Below are 6,463 nucleotides of genomic sequence, written 5' to 3' on the forward strand. Positions count from 1 at the left end.
TAATGTATTCCTATAGAATAATTTATTCGTATAGAATAAATGTGAGTTGTTCACAAACAAATTCATTTTTAATTTCTTAATAATAAAATAAAATAAAATAAGAATATATACTGCTGTTCAAAAGTTTGTGATCAGTAAGATTAAAAAAATATTTTATGCTCATCAAAGTTCCATATATTTGGTCAAAAATATAGAACAAAATATTATTGCAATTTAAAATAACAGTTTTCTAGTTACTATACTTTAAAATATAATTTATTTCTATGATGCAAACCTGAAATTTCATTAGACATTACTCCAGTTTTTAGTATCATGATCCTTCGGAAATCATTCTAATATGCTGATTTATTCATTTTATAATCAATGCTGGAAACAATTGTCCTGATTAATATTTTTTTGGAACCTGTGATACTTTTTCAGGATTCTTTGAGCACAGAATCCTGAAAAAAGTATCACAGGTTTAAAAAAAAAAACAGTTTCCAGAAGTGATAATAATATTAGAATGATTTCTGAAGGATTATTTGTCACTTTCGATGCTGAAAATTCAGCTTTGCATCACAGGAATAAATAAAATTTTAATGTATATTAAAATAGAAAACCACTATTTTAAATTGCAATAATATCTTACAATATTCATGTTTTTTCTGTATTTTTAATTAAATAAATGTAGCCTTGATGAGCAGAAGTGTCACAGGGAGGAGTCAGAGACGTGCGGATCCAATTGCAAGGCTTTATTAGAATAGTCAACAGGCAGAATAATCACCAGAAAACGGGAACAACGTAGGTAATCCGGGAAACAGTTCAATAATCCAGCAGTGGTCGCAAATGGCAGGCAGCAGGAATCAATCACGGGGTACACAGTCCAGAGTCAAACACAGAAAATCCAACACAGAGAAACACGCTTAGAATTATGACCATTGGAACAATAAGACTTCGCAAGGTGGCTGTGTGTGAGAGTGGCTTAAATGCAGTCAGTAAATGTGAAACAGGTGTTGCAGCAATCAGATCAGTGGGAAATGAGGAACAGATGTGTGCAGTGATTAGTGCAGTGGCTTATGGGGATTGTAGTCCATGAAGTGTGGTGCAAGAGTTCATGTTGACAGGGAAGACCAGATACGTTACATAGCCCCTCCGCAAGGAGCGGCTTCCAGACGCTCTAACCACCTTAACAATCTTGAGGGTGGTGGAGCGGAGGCGGAACAGGGGGAGGGATGGAGGGCCAGGTCCATGTAGTGGTACTGGAACCACGAAATGAGGCGGAGCCGACGGAGGGAGAAGCCATGGAGGAGGAAGGGTTGGCTCCTGCATGGGGCCGACCGACGGAGGTAGAGCCGGTGGAGCCCGAGGCGGAACCGGAGAGTCGATGGTCCTGGGCGACACAGAGGATCCGGAGGGCCAAGGCGGAACCCAAGGCTCTGGCGACCCCGGCGGAGATGGAGGTCCGGAGGTACGCAGCGGAGCCGGAGTGACAGAGGATCGAGGCTGTGCCCACGGGAGGGAGGAGGTCCACAGAGCCGGCAGGACGGAGTGACGAGGCGCAGCCAGAGGAGTAGAGTCCAGAGGCGAAGGTGGGGTGACGACTGACCGGGGCGGAGCCGGAGAGACGATGGAGCCCGGAGGAGCTGTTGGGCCGACGGCCGACAACGGAGACGAGGGAGCACAGAGCCGGGGTGGAGCCGCAGGGTCGGAGGACCGAGGTGGAGTCCAGGGCTCTGAGACTGGAGGTGATGGTGAGGGGTCCTTCAGTCTGGACACCGATGGCAACTGGCAGTCCCACGGCAAGTCCTCTGCCACGAAGGTGGGATGGGGGTGAGTAGAGGGACTGTCAGGAGACAGAGGTGGCAGGACTGGAGCAGCAGGGAGGGTGGGTGGGAACAGTCCATGCTTGAGCTCCGTGACCAGAACCGGGCAGACAGGAATCTCAGGACGACTGGATGTAACCAGCGGAGTCTCTGGAAGGCTGGGCGGAACCAGCGGAGGCTCTGGAAGGCAGGGCTGAACCAGCGGATTGTCTGGGAGACTGGGCGGAACCCGCGGAGTCTCTGGAAGGCTGGGCGGAACCAGCGGGGTCTCTGGAAGGCTTGGCAGAATCAGCGGAGTGTCTGGAAGGCAGGGATGAACCAGCGGAGTCTCTGGAAGGCAGGGCGGAACCAGCGGATTCTCTGGAAGGCTGGGCGGAACCAGCGGAGTCTCTGGAAGGCAGGGCTGAACCAGCGGAGTCTCTGGAAGGCTGGGCGGAACCAGCGGAGTCTCTGGAAGGCTTGGCAGAACCAGCGGAGTCTCTGGAAGGCTTGGCAGAACCAGCGGAGTCTCTGGTAGACTGGGCGGAACCAGCGGAGTCTCTGGAAGGCAGGGCTGAACCAGCGGATTGTCTGGGAGACTGGGCGGAACCCGCGGAGTCTCTGGAAGGCTGGGCGGAACCAGCGGGGTCTCTGGAAGGCTTGGCAGAATCAGCGGAGTGTCTGGAAGGCAGGGATGAACCAGCGGAGTCTCTGGAAGGCAGGGCGGAACCAGCGGATTCTCTGGAAGGCTGGGCGGAACCAGCGGAGTCTCTGGACGACGCTCTTGAGGAGCGGGCTCTGGAGAACTGGACGACCCCAGCGGAGATTCAGGAGGGCTGGGCGTCTCCAGCGGAGACTCTGGAAGAGCAGGCTCTGAGCGAGCGGTCACTGGAGGGCGCTCTGGCGGCGCAGTCACTGGAGGGCGCTCTGGCGGCGCAGTCACTGGAGGGCGCTCTGGCGGCGCAGTCACTGGAGGGCGCTCTGGCGGCGCAGTCACTGGAGGGCTGGTTGGGAGACCAGCTGCTCGAGCCGACAGCAGCGGTGGGTCCTCCACGCTAGAAATTAACCTTTTCCACCCCGTGGTAAAGTGTGGCTGCTGTGGTTCTGGGCTAGCAGACCTCTTGTGCTGTGGCCCTTCTAGAACCTCCACAGTAAGCGGAGAGCCACATAACAATAGTGCATAGTCCATTACGTCCCTTAGTGGACATCTGAATTCCCCTCCTGGCAACATTGACTTAGTTGGCTCATTAAGTCCCCTCCGAAATAAGTCCTTGAAGTAAACTTCATCAAAAAATGGTGTGTTCTTCAACAACTCACAGAAATGGAGAACATATTCCTCGATGGGGCGATCTCCTTGTCGGAGAAGCAGAAGTTGGTTGACTGGGTCCATGATGATGCTGGGGGTGAAACAAAGCCGCTGGATCCTGGTTTGGCGAAGTCTTCTGTCACAGGGAGGAGTCAGAGACGTGCGGATCCAATTGCAAGGCTTTATTAGAATAGTCAACAGGCAGAATAATCACCAGAAAACGGGAACAACGTAGGTAATCCGGGAAACAGTTCAATAATCCAGCAGTGGTCGCAAATGGCAGGCAGCAGGAATCAATCACGGGGTACACAGTCCAGAGTCAAACACAGAAAATCCAACACAGAGAAACACGCTTAGAATTATGACCATTGGAACAATAAGACTTCGCAAGGTGGCTGTGTGTGAGAGTGGCTTAAATGCAGTCAGTAAATGTGAAACAGGTGTTGCAGCAATCAGATCAGTGGGAAATGAGGAACAGATGTGTGCAGTGATTAGTGCAGTGGCTTATGGGGATTGTAGTCCATGAAGTGTGGTGCAAGAGTTCATGTTGACAGGGAAGACCAGATACGTTACAAGAAGAGTCTTTAGAAAGCATATAATGTTCATTAATGAAAAAATCATTAAATGTTTGATTTCTTCTACATATCTTTTATAATTATTTTCAGACCCCCATCGCACTTTCTTACCTCCTCTTGGGGTTCCCGGATCCCAATTCATCATCACCCATAAAAATGTTCTGCTACATTGACATTTTCTTGTAAATTCTTCTTCTTATAATCTATAACTCATGTAGTGTATTTTGAAATACAAAATAGAATAAAATAAGATCTACCCCTTTAATATATCACTATGTGAGACTATAAACAATACAAACAATGCTTTTTTTATACCCATACTTGGCTTTTTCTGTGAATCAGATACCAATGGGCCGCCTGTGGCAGAATTCTCCAATGTTCCCCTTAACTCTTCCATTCAAAATGTACTTATTCTGTTTCCTTCCTTCTTTACACTTCATAATCACATTTTCTGTCCTTCCTCAAAGACACCATTTAAAAGCAAAATGCTCTCTTGAGAGACCTGGAGGTCTGTTAATTTGCCAGCGCTCCCAAATTAGCAGCTTTCATTAGAACTCATTGAGAAGTCCTCACAAAGCACTTCCTGCGTTTAGAGGCACAAAGAGTGAGATCGATTAGCACTGAACCTGTGGGGGTTTTGGGATTGTCTGTTCTTCAGGATTTAAATCTAAAACACTGGACTGTGATGTGGCTTTGTGCTGAAGTGTGAGAGAAAGGAGAGCTGAAAAATCAGCTCTTATTCTCATTAACACAACCGCACGTGAATTCCAGGGGTCAGTTTGGTAATTATTGTCCCACAAAGACACATGTTGTTTTGGCTTTCAGCTTTTTAGCATTTCAGCTTTATGTTTCTATATCTGAAATTACAGGATGGCTCAAAGATACTTCAGTAGATGTATTTTTTCTAACACTAAGACCGTCTTTCCTAAATGATGGGGGGCCGCCTGTTTCCACCACTGAACAAAAAAAATAAAAAAAGGTTATTGCGACTTTTTTTATCTTACAATTCTGACTTTTTCTCAGAATTGTGAGATATAACCTCATAATTGTGAGTTATAAAGTCAGAATTGCATGATATAAACTCAATTTCGAGAAACAAGTCATAATTACGAGATGAATTTTGACTTTTTTCTCAGAATTGCGTTATTTAAACTTGCAGTTCCAACTTTTTTCTCAGAATTGTGTGAAGTAAACGTGCAATTCTGACTTTTTTTCTCTGAATTGCGTGAGTATATAGTAGTTAAGGCCACCTAATGTAAAGTGGGACCAACTAAAGTCAGAATTGTGAGTTTGTATCACGCAATTCTGAGAAAAAAGAATTGTAAGATAAAAAGTCGCAATTATCTTTTTTTATGCAGTGGCGAAAGACCCATAAAAAGACTACAGTATAATATGTATACTGTGATCATTTATCAGTATTATATATAGTTACATGTCTACAAATATTGCAGATAAGAGCAGATATCTTTGCTTCTATCTCAATTCTGATCATACAGGCTTATACTGCTATGGATCACTCACCTTGGCAGATGACGATACATCACACTCAAGATTTAATGGTGTGAAAACACCAGCCATATTTTATGGTTTTGCAAAATGGGCAAATGAGACGTGAATAAGGACAGTACTTGCTCAGCTCTAAAAATGGGCCGTAATAGATCCGTGATCAGCTCTGTGCAACGTGAGAACACTGACAACGAGGCACCTTTGCATATAAATCCTGCAAGGGCAAACGGGTTTACATAGTTTATGATTCATAGTTTATGATCCACAGACTGTTGGTCCCTGTAATCTGAGCAAGCAGACTGCTACAGCCTAAACTTAATGTTGGAAAGTTTTCTGTTCATGCAAATTTTATTATCAGCCAGTAAAGCCCATTTGTTGTTTTGTTGTTAAAAAAATGCTGGCAAGACTTCAAACGTGAGATCAGAGAAAGTCAGATTGTACTTCCCACTGGAAAAACCCATTTTTATGACTTTTGCTGAGAAATAAACTACTGAAACCACGTTTGAATTGTTAATTAACTATATCAGTTACTTTTCTGGCCAAACTGATTTAAATTAAATTTATAGAAAAATCATGTTAAAATCTGAATATAAAATTTATATGTTGCATGTAGTGATAATAAAGACATTTATAATCTTACAAATGATTTCTATCTCAGATAAATGCTGTTCTTCTGAACTTTCTATTCATCAAAGAATTTTGAAAAAATTCTACTCAGCTGTTTTCAACATAATAGTAATAAATGTTTTTGAGCAGCAAATCAAAATATTAGAATGATTTCTGAAGGATCATGTGACTGGAGTAATGATGCTAAAATCACGGGAATAAATGACATTTTAAAATATATTCAAATAGAAAACAGTTAAATACAAATATTTTAAAATGTTCCTGTTTTTGCTGTACTTTGGATCAAATAAATGCAGGTTTGTTTTTTTTCTTTAAAAAAATCTTACTGTTCAAAAACTTTTGACTGGTATTGTATATGCTGCAACAATTAATATTTTTAATTAGATAAAAATAATATGGGTTAAAATATTACACTATTGCATAATAACAATAACAACAGTAGTAGGAGTGTGATATTCTGTTAACAACAGCCCTGTTTGTCACTACGTTTGTGGCATTTCTCATAGCGAGTGTCATATACAATTTTGAGGGGTGTTTTGTTTATGTGTATGTCTCTCAGTCATCATTGTTTTGCATTGCATTTTCACACAAAAACTACAGACCTTTGATCAACTAAGCAACTAATATCATCTGGGGAACATATTACTGGGAGGCTTTGAATTACTAAT

The sequence above is a fragment of the Garra rufa genome, chromosome 4 (assembly GCF_049309525.1).
Source record: "Garra rufa chromosome 4, GarRuf1.0, whole genome shotgun sequence".
NCBI lineage: Eukaryota > Metazoa > Chordata > Actinopteri > Cypriniformes > Cyprinidae > Garra > Garra rufa.